General features: G+C 44.9%; 1 protein-coding gene across 11 annotated transcripts in view; it reads left to right on the top strand.

Moving 5' to 3' along the window:
- akt3a (v-akt murine thymoma viral oncogene homolog 3a) overlaps positions 1–18,902 on the top strand; it is a 522,194-nt gene that overhangs the window by 454,126 nt on the left and 49,166 nt on the right. The gene's annotated exons all lie outside the window — the stretch shown is intronic.

Genomic DNA, 18,902 nt, shown 5'->3' with positions numbered 1-18,902 from the left:
GCGACTATAACTAATTTGACGCCGAAACATCCCTCCGCCGAAAAATTCCTCCGTCGAATCGGCTACGCCGAACTGGCCACGCCGAATCGGCCACGCCGAACTGGCCACGCCGAAACGTACCAAACCCAGACAGGGGTGCCCCCTCTCCCCACTGCTGTTTGCTTTAGCTATAGAGCCGCTGTCAATTGCTCTGAGAGCTTCAAGGGGCTGGTTCGGGGGGTGCCTGGCGTCCACATTAAGCAGTGAGATCAGCCTATATGACCCACAAAGCTCTGGGATCTTGTCCCGCTTCAATACCAACAAAATAGTGGCCTGTGACATCGTAGGGGGCTGCACCCCGCTATCCCTTGCCTCACTGAAAACCTTGACCAGCAACGGCCCTAAAATCCCAGAGAACAACTTATAGAATTCCACCGGATACCCGTCCGGCCCTGGGGCTTTACCCGACCGCATTGCCTTCAAGCCCTCAACTATTTCTTCAGCCCTAATTGGGGCCCCCAGCCCATTTACCAGCTCCCTTCCCACCCTTGGGAAGGTCAGTCCGTCCAAAAAGCGTCTCATCCTCTCAGGCCCCGTGGGTGTTCCGAACAATAATAAATACATTCTTTGTACATAGGGTCTCGCTGTACTCTGACGACTTGCTCTTTGTATCGGATCCAGGGGCAGGGGTGGGTGAAATTTGGGTGATTTTGGGGGAATTTGGCCGGTTTTCAGGGTATAAGCTGAATATGACAAAGAGTGAGATGTTTGTAGTCCAGGGGAGGGGTCAGGAGGGTCGGCTGCGGGAGCTGCCATTTAGGTTGGTAGGGGACAGTTTCGGGTACTTAGGGATACAAGTGGCGCGAGACTGGGGCCGGTTACACAAGTTGAACTTGTCCCGGTTAGTTGAACAGATGAAGGGTGAGTTTCGGCGATGGGATGCGCTCCTGCTGTCATTGGCTGGGAGAGTGCAGACAGTCAAAATGACGGTCCTACCGAGATTTTTATTCGTATTTCAGTGTCTCCCAATTTTCATCCCATGGTCCTTTTTTAAGAGGGTTAACAAAATCATCCTTTTGTGTGGGCGGGGAAGTCCCCGCGAGTGAAGAAGGTGATGCTCGATCGGGGGGGGGGGGGGGGGGGGGATGCTTGCCTTAGCGAATTTCAGTAATTATTACTGGGCGGCTAACATAGCCATGATAAGGAAGTGGGTGGTGGGGGCAAGGTCGGTTTGGGAGCAGATGGAGGCAGCTTTATGTCAGGGCACCAGTTTGTGGGCGTTGATAATGGCACCTCTTCCTGCCGGCGAGGTACTCCACCAGCCCCGTGGTGGTGGCAACCTTGAGGATCTGGGGTCAGTGGAGGAGGTACGGTCTGGTCCCCAATGTGTGACAATCACCGGTTTGCCCCGGGGAGCTTGGATGGGGGATTTCGAGTGTGGCGAGCGGCAGGAATTGAGAGGATGGGGGACCTGTTCTTAGAGGGGAGCTTCCCTAGCTTGAGGGCACTGGAGGAGAAGTTTGGGTTGGCAAGGGGGAACGAATTTAGATATTTACAGGTACGGGACTTTCTGCCATGGCAGGTATTACCCTTCCCACTCCTGCCACTAAGGGGGTTCCAGGATAGGGTAGTGTCTAGGGGATGGGTGGAAGAGGGGAGCATCTCGGACATCTACAAAGATCTCATGGGGACGCAGTCCGAGGAGCTGAAGCGTAAGTGGGAGGAGGAACTTGGTGCTGAGATGGAGAATGGCTTATGGGCTGACGCATTGAGCAGAGTCAACGCGACTGCAACATGCGCCAGGCTCAGCCTGATCCAATTCAAGTTGGTCCACCGGGCCCACGTGACAGTGGCCCGGATGAGTAGATTCTTTGGGGTGGAGGACAGGTGTGTAAAATGTGCGGGGGGACCAGCGAACCATGTCCACATGTTCTGGGCATGTCCGAAGCTTAGGGGATTTTGGCAGGGGTTTGCGGACGTCATGTCCAGAGTTTTGAAAACAAGGGTGGCAATGAGCCCAGAGGTGGCGATTTTTGGAGTGTCGGAAGACCCGGGAATCCAGGAGGAGAAAGAGGCAGATGTTCTGGCCTTTGCTTCCCTGGTAGCCCGGAGACGGATATTATTAGCTTGGAGGGACTCAAAGCCCCCGAAGTCGGAGACATGGCTAACTGAAATGGCAAGCTTTCTTGGCCGAGAGAAGATTATGTTCGCATTGAGAGGGTCACTGTTAGAGTTCGCCCAGAGGTGGCAACCATTCATCGACTTCTTCGCAGAGAATTAATAGTCAGCGGTGGGGGGGGGGGGGGGGGGGGGGGGTAGGAGGGGGAGAGAGTGTAGAATAAGGGGTCAACTAGGTGAGTCTTGGCGTGATGGGAGTCGGTGATTGCACTATGTTAATTGTTTTTTGTGCATTGTTTTTATACTGTTGTTTGCAATACCAAAAATACCTCATTAACATTGTTTATTAAAAAAAATTATTTTAAAAAAAGAACGCATTTATTGTAGTTAGCCCAACATGTAAGAAATGTAAGAAGTGATGCATCATAAAACTATTCCAAAAACTTCAATTTAATATGTCCATGTATAGATTTAATATAATATTTAATATCGCGGCTCGGTGATGAAATAATTCCTCAATGGACTGGATGTTCCAATGATGGGGAGGACAAGAAACAAAGGGCTGGAAGCACCACTAGGGCTCAATGAGATGGAATGCATTAATTCCATGCAGTCAGGGAAGGCACCGGGACCAGATGGGTTCCTGGCAACTTTTACAAAAGATTTGCTACAGTGCTAACCCCGGATCTGTGGGAGGTATTCATTGTCGAAGGGGGCCCTGCCGCCCTCGCTGGCATAGGCCTCGATCTCGCTGGTCCCCCTAAAAAACAAGCACCTGACAGAATGTAGGTCATACAGACTCATCTCTCTCACTAAAGTCATGGCGAAAGCACTGCTGAGGCACCTGGAGAATTGCCTGCCAGAAGTGATCGCGGAAGATCAGTCCAGGTTTGTCAAGGGCAGACAGCTAACTACAAATATCAGGTGTCTGTTGAATGTAATAATGACCTCATCCAGGGAGGAGACAACAGAAGTGATTGTCTCCCTGGACGATGAGAAGGCCTTCGATCGAGTAGAATATAGATACATAATGGAGGTGAATGAAAGGTTTGGGTTTGCAGCAAGGTTCACCACGTGGGTGGAACTTCTGTACAGTGCTCCCATGGCAAGCATGCGGACAAATACCACCAATTCAGTACTTTCGGCCACACAGAACGAGGCAGGGGTGCCGGTTATCCCTACTCTTTTTTTGCACTGGCAATTGAGCCTACGGTGGAGTGGTGGACCAGCATTCGGTGAGGGGGGCAGGTATCCCAGATTTGTCTTTGCAGATTGCCTTCTTCTCTACATGTCAAACCCTCTGGCCAGCATAGGACAGATAACAGAACAACTAAGAGAGTTGAGTGTCTTCTCAGCTTACAAACTCAACCTGGGGAAGAGGGAAATCTTTCTGGTGAATCCCCCAAGGTGTAGGAGTGGAGCTGGATGACGCCAAGCTCACTGAGGATACAGCAGGGGTGGGCAAACTACGGGCCGCATGCGGCCCGCCAAAGGTCTTTGTGTGGCCCACCAAGTCATTAATTGGGGGGGGGGGGGGTGCTATTGGATTACTTACTGGTATAGGGTGGATACGTTGACTTGAGTAGGGTGATCATTGCTCGGCACAACATCGAGGGCCGAAGGCCTGTTCTGTGCTGTATTGTTCTATGTTCTATATGAGGCGCCCAGAATCATAACCGGGTGAAGTAATTATTTTACTTAATATACTATGAGGCCCTTTAAAATTGTGAATTTCTGAATGTGGCCCTTGCACGGAAAAGTTTGCCCACCCCTGGGATACAGGGTGCTCACAACTGGACAAGGCTCCACAAGTGGAACCTCTCCAGTCTGGTGGAGGTGGTGAAGAGGGACCTATAAAGATGGGGCTAACAACTGCTCTCGCTAGCGGGAAGGGGACAGATGATTAAAATGAATATGCCGCCCAGGCTCCCTTTATTCAGATCACTCCTGATCTACATCCCCCAAATCCTCCTTCACCAGGGTTGGACATCTCCGGGCGCTGGCCACCACCTCACTCCTAGCTCCCCCTCACACCTACTCTAAGAGCCTGGTGGTAGTAGCCACATTAAAGACCTGGAACCAGTTAAGGTGCCACTTCAACTTAGTGGTATACCTATGGTGGCCCCCATCTGCAATAACCGTTAGTTCACACTGGCGAGGATAGAGGCCATGTTTAGGACATGGAAGAAGGACAGAGGGACCTTGAGGGTGAAGGACCTGTACGTGGATGGTAAATTAGCGACCCTTGGGGAACTATCGGAGAAGCTGCAACTCACGAACGGGAGCAAGGGTACTTGCAGCTGCACAATTTTCTCCACAAAGAGAGAAAGTCGTTCCCCCAACTACCCAGGTGCACACATTTGGACACTATAATAGGCTGGACTGGCTAGGGGGAGACAAATGTGGTAACATATATGGACAACTCCTAGAAAAGGTCAGGACCCCACTAGACGAAACGCAATGGAATTTGGGGAGGAGCTGGGCATGGAGATAGGGGGAGGATTCTGGATTGAGGCGCTGCGCAGGATCAACTCCACTTCCCCATGCGCAGGGCTAAGCTTGGTGCATCTCAAGGTGGTGCAGAGCACAGAAGACAAGGCTGAGTGCATTCTACCCAGAGGTGGAGGCAGTGTCAGGGGGCGGCCTGGTCAACCACACCCACATGTTCTGGTCCTGCCCCAGACTCGATGGGTTCTGGGCAGTCTTATTCAAGGCCATGTCCAGGGATGTGGGGGTTAAGATGGAATAATGCCCACTTGTGGCGGTCTTCAGAGCATCCAGAGCTCTTCACAGGAAAGCTTTCATAATTTTTGAGATCTCTGCTCGGTCATGTCTCGGCTTTTTTTCAAGAGTAAAGGGAGCCAGCCTGCCAATTTCTATTCATCCAAGCACTAAATCTTGAGGTTCTGCTAACTTTCAGAGAGGTAGTCATGAACACTGACAGCGTGCCTCAAAACTCCCAACTAAGTCTGAGCCAAAATGTCATCCTCTGCAATGAATTAAATTTGTCGTGGATTGTATCGGCTAGTTATTTTTACCTTGTATTTCGGTATTATTAGAGTTAGCTTATAAAAGCTTAACTTTCAAGGCTGCTCGCAATAAAAAAAACAAGGGAGTGCATTTAAGGTCACATTTGTGCTTTGAGCAGTTAAATGGCTTTATAGAGTCTAATATCAAACATTTCAGATTGCAGTATTGTGAGTTAGATAATTATTTGTACCCTCAAATGTTGCTATATTCAGACTACTCAGTCAAGTCAGTTGGTTGGCGGCCTCCTGCTAACTCACCAGAAGGTAGACATCACTTCAGGGTTGTAACTATATTGACAATTCAGTAGGCCGAGGTCCCACATCTCGGAGACTTTGAAGGGTCTTACTTAGAGTTCCTGTATATTTCAAGGCAATCTGCGTTTTGTAGCCTGTGTTTTAGAAGTTAACATTATCCTGGCTTTGACTGATTAAGTCATTCACCTGAGAGACCAAACTGCCTGTGCACTTACTTCATCACGTGGGCATGGATTCACAGATAAGTATGTAGATCAGTTGACTTCTGAACGATGGCAGTGTAATGAGCAATTTAGCTCCAGACATATCCTATTTAATTACCTAATATTTTGTACTGCAGTACAACAGAATAAGATGTTGATCAGATAACCATATGTTAAACATATTAGAACAATTTTAATTAGCATTTGTTGCCCAAGTTACTAAACAAAGGATAAAAGGTGTTATTATGCCTTAAGTGCTGAGTCATCTCTACTATATATATTGCATGAAGTAAACAATCACATGACAAAGTATTCTGTTTACTTAAAATCTGCATATCATTAGATTAAAATATTCTAGGTGTTTTCATTCATTGTGAAAAAGCTTTTAAGCTTTTAATTCTGTTAACAAGATTTTATTTCGGTATGCCTGGCCACCAGGGACTTCCCCAGGCAAACCATTCGGCATTAGCCCAGACTGAAAAACACATTCCTTGGTCAATTTCACCTGCTTTTCCGAGAAGCAAATCAAAATTATTTTTAAAACCTGACCACTGCAAAAAAACACATTCAAACTCCAGGCTTTTAACTGTTAATTTGTCCCAATATTTAGAAGCCAATATTCCTAAAATGTTCCTAGTCCAAGCAGCAAATGTTTGCCAGTAGCAAACAGCAGAAAGGGAGACAAAATTGGCCCAAATAGTTTTTGAAAGATTTTGATGACCATCTTTCTTTCTTCACACAACAGCTGATTTGCTGGAAACATTACTCTGTGGTCACTGACCTACATTGGTTCCTGGTCAAGCAACATCTTGATTTTAAAGTTCTCATCCTTGTTTTTGAATCCCTCTAGGACCACTTTTCTCCCCAACTATGCAATGTCCTTCAGACCCATCTAATGTGCCCCTCTAATTCTGTCTAGAGCATCATCTGTAAAAGCTCAGATACTTCGACCAGTTTATTTCTCAAACATTTTACCCAGGTTCTCTGATTTGTGAGATAAGCAAAGGATAAATACAAATTTATGATTCAACCAAATATATTATTAAACACTGTAAAACAGTTATCCTCGAGTTATCCCAACCAATAATAATCTCAAGATGAAATCAATCGAGCTGCAAGTCCAATTCTCTGAGTCTCGGCTATCTCAGAGCCTTTGTCCGCGAAGATGGGTCTCGCATGCAGCTTCCTTCCATCCTCTGGTCTGTCATCTAATCTTCTCTGCTACCTCAGTGCCAAGTCTTTGCTAGGGAGTGTCCTGGGTGTATGATTTTTATACCCCTCTTCCTGTATTTCCAGAAAGTTCTCTGGCCCTCAGCGAACGAGGTCTCGGGGTGGGGGTCGCAACACCCAAACGAGTTGCCAATTGCAACTCTGCAGAACACCGGGAACCACCTCCAGGTGTCCATCTCCAGGTATATTGTCTGCACGTAGCCTTAGTCCATATATGGTAATGGTGGGATCTGGATGCCAGAAGCTCTAGTTTCATCTGGGAAATCCACAGAAATCAATCCATTTGAATGGGACCAATTATCTCCTGATGTCCTGTTTATGCCTGTCTCTGCTCAGTGGATTCCAACTTAGCTGATCAAATTCCAATCTGGCCTGCCTTTTGAGCTGACTGTGATTTAATTTAAAATGTCCAATTAATTTAAAGTATCCAAATATATATTAGACCTAAAATTCAGGCCATTGTGCATTTTACCACAGCAGCCCTCATTTTAATCACTCTATCTTGGAGGTTGCGCCTTCGTTTCCACAGGTCCTAAGCTCCGGAATTCGTATACCTCTCCACCTCTCATTCCTCCTTTACCCACTCTTTAAAACATACTTTCTTGACAAAACTTTTGATTTGTTTTTTTATTCATGCATGGGATGTGGGAATTGCTGGCTGGGCCTGCATTTATTATTCATCCTTAATTGTCTGAGGGCAGTTAAGAGTCAGCCACATTGCTGTGGGTCTGGAGGCACATATAGGCCAGACACGGTAAGGATAATAGATTTCCTTCCTTAAAGGACATTCATGAATCAGATGGGTTTTTACAGCAACCAACAATATATTTTTTTTTAGTTCAAATTTCAACAACTGCAGTGGTGGGATTTGAACCCAGGACCCTAGGGCAGTACCCTGGTATCTGGATTACTAGTGCAGTGACCACTGCCCATTGCCTTCTCCATTCTGACCTAATATTTTCTTATGTAGCTTGGTGTCATGTTTCGTTCCATAATGCTTTGTTGAAGTAGCTTTGTATGCTTTATTAAGTTAAAGGTATATGTAAAATAAGTGGTTATATATATATATATATATATAGCAAAACGTGCAAGAAAATATATGATTGCTGATGCAAAAGAATTTTCCAAGTTTGTAATACCACCATCATTTTCTACCAGGAAGCCTATACTTGAATTCATATCGCTGTCAGGAAATTAGCAACGCTCAAATCCAGAATAGGTTTTTTATGATTTGCAGAAATATTAATCATCAGTGCATTCAGACTGTAAATCCTACTTGCTTCTTCACTCCCATTGAAAATCGCCAGGAGCGCTTTTTGCTAGGCACATGGCAAGTCAGTAGATTTGCTCCAAATCTGAGCTAACTTTGAAGTTATATATTATATCTACTATGTGCAATCCGATATCCCACAACAATAGTTGGCATGTATAGTAAAGTACGTGAGCAAATAAAGATGCAGTGAAATGACTTGAAGCAAGTCAAATTTGTAATATATTCTAAATGGTTACACCATCAAAGCTCAAACTACAAGGAAAACAAAATGATTTGTGTAAACAATGAGAAATGCTGGAAGGATTGGATCTTAATACACATTTGAAGAGGTTTCTGCACGAAAGATCTGATGTTTTAAGAAGTTCAGAGTATTATTACTAATTATTGAGGAAATGATTGTTTAAATGGAAAATGTGCAAACTAGTTTAAATTTTATTTTCTTGGTTTAGTATCTTAAAATAATCACTTGAAAAAGTCCCAAAACAAACTTGAGCTACACTGCTACACCTGATCCAGCAATTTATTTACTACGTATTTATATAATGAAGAGAAGATAGATAGATAGATAGAGAAATACAGCACAGAACAGGCCCTTCGGCCCACGATATTGCGCCGAACTTTTGTCCTAGGTTAATCATAGAATTTTGGACAATTTTTCATGGCCAATCCACCCAACCTGCACATCTTTGGACTGTGGGAGGAAACCGGAGTACCCGGAGGAAACCCACGCAGTCACGGGGAGGATGTGCAGACTCCACACAGACAGCGACCCAAGTCGAAATCGAACTTGGGACCCTGGAGCTGTGAAGCAATTGTGCTATCCACAATGCTACCGTGCTGCCCTTAAGAAGTTAACCTACACTCCATTATTCTACCCTAATCCATGTACCTATCCAATAGCCGCTTGAAGGTCCCTAACTTTTCCGACTCAACTACTTCCACAGGCAGTGCATTCCATGCCCCCACTACTCTCTGGGTAAAGAACCTACCTCTGACATCCCCTCTATATCTTCCACCATTTATCTTAAATTTATGTCCCCTTGTAATGGTGTGTTCCACCCGGGGAAAAAGTCTCTGACTGTCTACTCTATCTATTCCCCTAATCATCTTATAAACCTCTATCAAGTCGCCCCTCATCCTTCTCCGTTCTAATGAGAAAAGGCCTAGCACCCTCAACCTTTCCTCGTATGACCTTCTCTCCATTCCAGGCAACATCCTGGTAAATCTCCTTTGCACCTTTTCCAAAGCTTCCACATCCTTCCTAAAATGAGGTGACCAGAACTGCACACAGTACTCCAGATGTGGCCTGACCAAGGTTTTGTACAGCTGCATCATCACCTCACGGCTCTTAAATTCAATCCCTCTGCTAATGAACGCTAGCACACCATAGGCCTTCTTCACAGCTCTATCCACTTGAGTAGCAACTTTCAAAGATCTATGAACATAGACCCCAAGATCTCTCTGCTCCTCCACATTGCCAAGAACCCTACCATTAACCCTATATTCCGCATTCATATTTGTCCTTCCAAAATGGACAACCTCACACTTGTCAGGGTTAAACTCCATCTGCCACTTCTCAGCCCAGCTCTGCATCCTATCTATGTCTCTTTGCAGCCAACAACAGCCCTCCTCACTATCCACAACTCCACCAATCTTCGTATCATCTGCAAATTTACTGACCCACCCTTCAACTCCCTCATCCAAGTCGTTAATGAAAATCACAAACAGCAGAGGACCCAGAACTGATCCCTGCGGTACGCCACTGATAACTGGGCTCCAGGCTGAATATTTGCCATCCACCACCACTCTCTGTCTTCTATCGGTTAGCCAGTTTGTTATCCAACTGGCCAAATTTCCCACTATCCCATGCCTCCTTACTTTCTGCATAAGCCTACCATGGGGAACCTTATCAAATGCCTTACTAAAATCCATGTACACTACATCCACTGCTTTACCTTCATCCACATGCTTGGTCACCTCCTCAAAGAAGTCAATAAGACTTGTAAGGCAAGACCGACCCCTCACAAATCCGTGCTGACTATCCCTAATCAAGCAATGCCTTTCCAGATGCTCAGAAATCCTATCCCTCAGTACCCTTTCCATTACTTTGCCTGCCACCGAAGTAAGACTAACTGGCCTGTAATTCCCAGGGTTATCCCTATTCCCGTTTTTGAACAGGGGCACGACATTCGCCACTCTCCAATCCTCTGGTACCACCCCTGTTGACAGCGAGGACGAAAAGATCATTGCCAACGGCTCTGCAATTTCATTTCTTGCTTCCCATAGAATCCTTGGATATATCCCGTCAGGCCCGGGGGACTTGTCTATCCTCAAGTTTTTCAAAACGCGCAACACATCTTCCTTCCTGACAAGTATCTCCTCAAGCTTATCAGTCTGCTTCACGCTGTCCTCTCCAACAATATGGCCCCTCTCGTTTGTAAATACTGAAGAAAAATACTTGTTCAAGACCTTTCCTATCTCTTCAGACTCAATACACAATCTCCCGCTACTGTCCTTAATCGGACCTACCCTCGCTCTAGTCATTCTCATATTTCTCACATATGTGTAAAAGGCCTTGGGGTTTTCCTTGATCCTACTCGCCAAAGATTTTTCATGCCCTCTCTTAGCTCTCCTAATCCCTTTCTTCAGTTCCCTCCTGGCTATCTTGTATCCCTCCAGCGCTCTGTCTGAACCTTGTTTCTTCAGCCTTACATAAGTCTCCTTCTTCCTCTTAACAAGACATTCAACCTCTCTTGTCAACCATGGTTCCCTCACTCGACCATCTCTTCCCTGCCTGACAGGGACATACATATCAAAGACAGGCAGTACCTGTTCCTTGAACAAGTTCCACATTTCACTTGTGTCCTTCCCTGACAGCGTATGTTCCCAACTTCTGCACTTCAATTCTTGTCTGACAGCATTGTATTTACCCTTCCCCCAATTATAAACCTTGCCCTGTTGCACGCACCTATCCCTCTCCATAACTAAAGTGAAAGTCACAGAATTGTGGTCACTACCTCCAAAATGCTCCCCTACTAACAAATCTATCACCTGCCCTGGTTCATTACCAAGTACTAAATCCAATATGGCCTCCCCTCTGGTTGGACAATCTACATACTGTGTTAGAAAAGCTTCCTGGACACACTGCACAAACACTACCCCATCCAAACTATTTGATCTAAAGAGTTTCCACTCAATGTTTGGGAAGTTGAAGTCACGCATGACTACTACCCTGTGACTTCTGCACCTTTCCAAAATCTGTTTCCCAATCTGTTCTTCCACATCTCTGCTACTATTGGGGGGCCTATAGAAAACTCCCAACAAGGTGACTGCTCCTTTCCTATTTCTGACTTCAACCCATATTACCTCAGTAGGCAGATCCCCCTCGAACTGCCTTTCTGCAGCTGTTATACTATCTCTAATTAACAATGCCCCCCCCCCCCCTCCCCAAACCTCTTTTACCTTCCTCCCTAATCTTGTTGAAACATCTATAACCAGGGATCTCCAACAACCATTTCTGCCCCTCTTCTATCCAAGTTTCCGTGATGGCCACCACATCGTAGTCCCAAGTACCAATCCATGCCTTAAGTTCACCCACCTTATTCCTGATGCTTCTTGCATTAAAGTATACACACTTCAACCCATCTCCTTGCCTGCAAGTACTCTCCTTTGTCATTGTTACCTTCCCCACTGCATCACTACGTGCTTTGGCATCCTGACTATCGTCTTCCTTAGTTGCTGGACTACAGATCCGGTTCCCATTCCCCTGCCAAATTAGTTTAAACCCTCCCGAAGAGTACTAGAAAACCTCCCCCCCCAGGATATTGGTGCCCCTCTGGTTCAGATGCAACCCGTCCTGCTTGTACAGGTCCCACCTTCCCCAGAATACGCTCCAATTATCCAAATACCTGAAGCCCTCCCTCCTACACCATTCCTGCAGCCACGTGTTCAACTGCACTCTCTCCCTATTCCTAGCCTCGCTATCACGTGGCACCGGCAACAAACCAGAGATGACAACTCTGTCTGTCCTGGCCTTTAACTTCCAGCCTAACTCCCTAAACTTGTTTATTACCTCCACACCCTTTTTCCAACCTACATCGTTGGTACCAATGTGCACCACGACTTCTGGCTGCTCACCCTCCCCCTTCAGGATCCTGAAGACATGATCCAAGACATCCCTGGCCCTGGCACCCGGGAGGCAACATACCTTTCGGGAGTCTCGCTCTCGACCACAGAATCTCCTATCTATTCCCCTAACCATTGAATCTCCTATTACTATTGCTTTTCTATGCTCCCCCTTCCCTTCTGAGCCCCAGAGCCAGACTCAGTGCCAGAGACTTGGCCGCTGGGGCCTTCCCCCGGTAGGTCATCCCCCCCAACAGCATCCAAAACGGTATACTTGTTTTGAAGGGGAACGGCCATGAGGGATCCCTGCGCTGTCTGCCTGTTAGTTTTCTTTCCCCTGACTGTAACCCAGCTACTCTTGTCCAGTACCTTTGGTGTGGCTACCTCCCTGTAACTCTTCTCTATAACCCCCTCTGCCTCCCGGATGATCCAAAGTTCATCCAGCTCCAGCTCCAGTACCTTAACACGGTCTCTGAGGAGCTGGAGTTGGGTGCACTTCCCGCAGGTATAAGGTATAAAGAATTGTATTTACTAATGTGCGTGCCTAGGGAAGATACCTTTCACTTATTTTTTGGGAACCAATCAAAATAATTACTTTGCATCCCAGTGGTGATCCCTTGTAAATCACCCTTTTAGTGGAGATATCCTATCCCACTTTGATTCATCTCAGCAGGCTTCTCCCCAGATAACACAGCAACAATGCCAAAACAGATCTAGTTTTATTTATTCAGTCTTCAGAGAGATAGAGGGAAGGGGATAATTAGGACAGGACGGACAGACATAAAATGGGTATGTTGGTGTAGTGGTTAAATTACTGCACCATTAAAAGTGTCTAGGTAACGGTCCAATTATGGTAAAACTCCAATGAGATTACTTATGCCCTCAATGGAAGAAAACATGCCAACCTTATCCAGGCTGCTGTAAATGTGCCTGCAGTCCGATGCAAGTGTAGTTGACTCTTGACTGTCCTCAATAAGCAACTAAGTTGTATTAAACTGCTGCAAAGAACAATTGCAACAAGAAAGTTCACCATCACCGTTGCAGATATCTCGAACATTAAAGACCAGCATTACCAGCAATAGCTGGAATGGATTTACTTTTTAAATATATTTTTTAACTTTTTCCAATTAAGGGACAATTTAGCGTGGCCAATCCACCTACCCTGCACATCTTTGGGTTGACCCACGCAGACACTGGGAGAATGTGCAAAGTCCACATGGGCAGTGACCCGGGGTCGGGACCGTGCTTTGGTTGTATGCTAATAATCAATTTCGTGGAAAATTTCACCAGAGAAGTAGTGTTAATTGGAGTTTAGGACTTTCTCTGTGATACAGGCTGAGGAACTAGAGACACCACTAGCAGGACAATATAATTACAGCTTAATAAGTTTACATTCACAGTTTCCATTATAAGTGGACTTGGGAGTTTGATGGGAAAAGTTGATACAAAAGTCTGACAATATGGCATGTTGATGTAAGTTTTGTAGACAAGAAATACACGCTGTTGTAAGATTAGAAGTGGTATTTTAATATGTAGGAGGCTATAACAAATATCTTTATGAACAATCCTGTCGTCACATTTCTCACTTATGCTACCTTTTTATTCTAAATTCTGATCACATTTATAGTTTTTTAGTCGCTGTAGAACAGAGTTTTGATCCATATGTCACAAGTCCCATACACTCCTTGCAAAGCTAACTGTGTCTGCATTGGCTTGGACACGTTCATTGGATGGGTGATAGCTATATGCCCAAAGGCAACCTGTACGATGAACTGGCCATTGGGTCAAGACTAGCGGGATGTCCGTATCTCTGCTACAAGGACACCTGCAAGTGAAATATGAAAATGATGGTCATTGACACTGACAATTGGGAGACAGTTTCTGACCGATGTGACCTTTGGAGGCTGACTGTTTGGAGGTGCATTAGGAGAGGCAAGGAGAAACAAAAAACTTAGCTGGCTCAGAAGAGGACCCAGACAAAACAGGCCAGTGAATCATGCACCTTCTCAGCCCACTGACTTCCTCTGCAGGAAATGCGGCTGAGACTGCACTGCCAGATGGGGCTCCTAAGCAGCACCAGGCGATGCTTAACAGCGTTGACTACTGTGGCACAAACCATTATCTTATGAAATGGAAGGCTGCCAATATTGTGAATATTAATCTATTGTTTTAAATTACTTTCCTAAACTGTTTCATCTTTGCTCATCTCCCCATCCCAAGATTTTCAGGGTTTGTACCATAGCTTGGAAAAAAATACAGCAGAATTTCTATTTCCTTTAATAAGATGTTGCAGTATTTGTAACTTCATTTTTTTTACTTTGTTCCTCTGAAACAATTGTTTATATTTAATCAATCTGTGTTGAGAGGTAAACTTAGAAATATTTGGCAAAATTGGTACGAATAGTGTTACATGTAGCTGTGAACAACATAATGTTTTAAATGTCTGTCTTGTCAACGTTTTTTAGTTGTTATATGTGTTTTGGTTGAAACCAGAAGTTAGATAACAGAAAGGGTGAAAAAATGACGAGGCTAAAGTCTGACTCAAAAAAATAATTTAACTTTACTACTCTTTCTATTCATGTCCAGTGAGCATCCTATCCAAGGTCCTTGACTGTGTTGTTGCCTTCCAAATCTGTACCATCATTCCCTGAACTCTCCACTTGAATCTCTCCATTCAGGTTATTGCTCTTGTAGCTATACTGAACAAGCTCTTGTCCAAGTCACAAATGACATTGTACGTGATGTGGCCATTGTAAACCGTCTCTTCTCACCCTTCTCTATTTGTCTGCCACCTTTGTCACAGTTGGCCAATTTCTTTTTCCTCCAGAACTTCACCTCCCAATAAGTGATCCAACCCTTTTTTTCTGGTTAAAATGCAACCCCCCATGTCATGTTTGACCCTAAGCTGAAATGGGTAGATGTGAGATTGAATTATGAGTAATGAAATTAGTGCATTTAAAATATTTTAAAGGGATGCATTGAATAAACTAAATGAACTCTGAGGATAAGGTCCCTGGTCAAGCTGGATTGTATTCATGTAAGAAATATTTAATAATTTGTTGGAGGAAGGTATGGTGCCTGAGGACTGGTGAATAGTTAATGTAGTTCTCATACTTAAGGGGGTCAGAACATGTGAAGAAAATTCTAGAAAAATCCGTTTAACATCAGTGGTTGAAATAATAATGGAATCCTTAGTACAGGAAAAAATAGAAGAGCATTTAGAGATGCAAAGCATAATGAATAATCAGCATCGATTTCAAAAGGGAAAATCTTACTTCTTCAACAGATTGTAAATGGGGCCTTAGCCATTTGCTCACCTTGCAAGCTTGACATAGAAACAAAGACACGCCAAAACTTTCCTGTGGGAAATGGCTATCCTAATCAGATCATTGTGTATTGCTCAAACTGGCATATGGGCCAATGACTACCACTTTCAGACCATAAAAGTGCTTCAACTTACCCTGGAAAGGCAAAGTATCTAAAAAAAAAGTGAACAACAGGTTAGGCAAGCCGTTTCACCTTGCTGCTATGCGAGTCGTATTTTCCACTAACCGGATACTATGCCAGTGGTATTTTCCACTAACCGGATGCTATGCGAGTGGTATTTTCGACTAACCGGATGCTATGTGAGTGGTATTTTCAACTAACCGGATACTATGTGAGTGGTATGTTCCACTAACCAGATGCTATGCGAGTGGTATGTTCCACTAACTAGAGGCTATGCGAGTGGTATTTTCCACTAACCGGATACTATGTGAGTGGTATTTTAGACGAACCGGATACTATGCGAGTGGTATTTTCGACTAACCGGATGCTATGCGAGTGGTATGAATATTCCTGTTGCTGTGATGCTAGGTTCAAAGATATGTAAAGGGACAGGTAGTATTGTGGAAGCAGAGGGGCTGCAGATGGACTTTTGACAGGCGAAGAGAGTGGGCAAAGAAGTGGCAGATGGATACAATGTGGAAAAGTGTGAGGTTATGCACTTTGGAAGGAGGAATGGAGGCATAGACTATTTTCTAAATGGGGAATTGCTTAGGAAATCGGAAGAACAAAGGGACTTGGGAGTCTTTATTAACGATTCTCTTAAGATTAACGTGCAGGTTCAGCCGGCAGTTAGGAAGGTAAATGCAATGTTAGCATTCATGTCGAGGGCTAGAATACAAGACCAGGGATGTACTTCTGAGGCTGTATAAGGCTCTGGCCAGACCCCATTTGGAGTATTGTGAGCAGTTCTGGGCCCCGTTTCTAAGAAAGGATGTACTGGCCTTGGATAGGGTCCAGAGGAGGTTCACAAGAATGATCCCTGGAAGTAAGAGCTTGTCGTATGAGGAACGGTTGAGGACTCTGGGTCTGTACTCATTGGAGTTTAGAAGGATGAGGGGGGTTCTTATTGAATCTTACAGGATACTGCGAGGCCTGGATAGAGTGGGCGTGGAGAGGACATTTCCGCTTGTCGGAAAAACTAGAACCAGAGGGCACAATCTCAGACTAAAGGCACAATTCTTTAAAACAGAGATGAGGAGGAATTTCTTCAGCCACAGGGCGGTGAATCTGTGGAACTCTTTGTCACAGAAGGCTGTGGAGGCCAGATCATAGAGTGTCTTTAAGACAGACAGATCGGTTCTTGGTTAATAAGGGGATCTGGGGTTATGGGGAAAAGGCAGGAGAATGAGGATGAGAAAAATATCAGCCATGATTGAATGGCGGAGCAGACTTGATGGGCTGAGTGGCCTAATTCTGCTCCTATGTCTTATGGTCTTGTGGATTCATCGATGACCTTCCCTTCATCATAAAGTCAGAAGTTGGCTGCTGATGATTGCACAATGTTCAGCATTATTTGCAACTTCTCAAATACTGAAGCAGTCCTTGTCCAGTTGAAGTAAGACGTGGTCAACATCCAGTCTTGGCCTGATTAGTGCCAAGTAACATTCGAGCACACAAGTGACAGGCAATGACCATCTCCAACAGGAGTGAATCTAACCATCTCCATAGGACACTCAATGGTATTATAATTGCTGAATCTCCCACTATCAGCATCCTGGGAATTACCACTGAATCACTGACCTTAACTGATATCATGCAGGGCAAAGTTCCCTAATTGATTGATTGGCACCCCATCCACCACCTTTAAACACTCTCCCTCCACCACCAATGCACAGTCACAGCAACATGTGCCATATACAAGGTGCACTGCAGCACCTTGCTAAGCCTCCTTTAATAGCACTTACCAATCCAGGACCTCTACGCTTAAAAGTACAAGGGAAGCAGATGCATGGGTATGCCGCCACCACCTGCAAGTTCTCCTCCAAGCTCAACGCCATCCTGATTTGGAACTATGTTGCCCTTCCTCATTCCTTCTCGGATGCTGCATCAAAATCCTGGAACTTTTTTCTAACAGCACTGCAGATGTACCCATACCGCATGGACTGTAATGATTCAAGAAGTCTGCTCATCACTATCACCTTAACGAGCCATTATGCACTGATACCAAAGACTGGCCTTGCCAGCGACGTCCACATACCATGAAAATGTTTTTTAAAACCTCTATCAAACTTTGGCGAGACCACACTCCCGAGGACTGTATGCAGTTCTTGCCATCATATTAAAAAAAAGGATATAAAGGCACTATGGAGGATGCAGAGAAGATTTTAAAGGATGATAGCAGAAATCCATGTACAAATATATCAAGAAAAGATTGACAGACTGGGTCTCTTTGCTTTTGAAAAAGCTGAGGGGTGACCGAATAGTGGTCTTTAAAATCATGAAAGGTTTCAAATGGATACATTCAAGATCTTGCATTCTCTGGACATTTGTGCCTCGGAAGGATGCACTGGGGGACCCCTCAGAAATTCCAATGCACGACTCCGTGGGAATTTCCCAGGATGTTTAAATTTCAAATGGGAAATTCCCCATCATCTGAAAAATCACCAACTCTTGAGTTTAGAATCTGAAACTTCAGATGGTTCCGACTCACTTACCTGGCTCATTAACCAGAAAATGTTAGAGAGGAAAAATGTATCTCACGCCTGGTAATTATACAAGTGAATTCCACCCCTCCCCAATCCTCAAAGTCCCCATGACCCTCCTGTACCTTTCCCTGACCTCTGCGCCCTGGCCAGCTGACACACATCCACCCTATCACCCTACCCGTTTACCTCGCACTTATTCGTTAACACACTGAAAAACTATTTAAATGTCCCAAAGCTTTTCACTGGTAGTAAATGAAGAGTTGACCAAAATGTGGCAACTAGGGTCATAAAAAGGGGATGTTGCTTGACTTTCCTTGACAATTTGCCCTATGAAGTAATCCCAGAACAGCTACACTCTACATTTCTGAAGAGGCCCGGTTCGGAAGTCTGGGACAAAAATGTGGAGCTGTGTGAAACTAGGGGTGGAGTAGCAATCCAGCAATGAAATGGATTGCCACTCCTCAGATGATTCGATGCAATGTTTCCTCATGTTGGGAAAAGCATAGCCAAAGGCCAGGAATATAAGGTAGCCACTAAAATATCGAATAGGGAATTCTGAAGAAACCTCTATCCATAAAGTAGTGAAATGTGGAATTTTCTAGCATGGGGCGTGGTTGAAATGAATAGTATAGTGTATTTAAGCGAAGCCAGACACGCATGTGAGGGAGAAGGAATTAGATGGTTGTGATGGTAGACTTGGAGACAAAAGATGGGAACA

This window comes from Scyliorhinus canicula, chromosome 1 (assembly GCF_902713615.1).
Source record: "Scyliorhinus canicula chromosome 1, sScyCan1.1, whole genome shotgun sequence".
Taxonomy (NCBI): Eukaryota; Metazoa; Chordata; class Chondrichthyes; order Carcharhiniformes; family Scyliorhinidae; genus Scyliorhinus; species Scyliorhinus canicula.
This window is presented reverse-complemented; position numbering and strand designations above follow the sequence as displayed.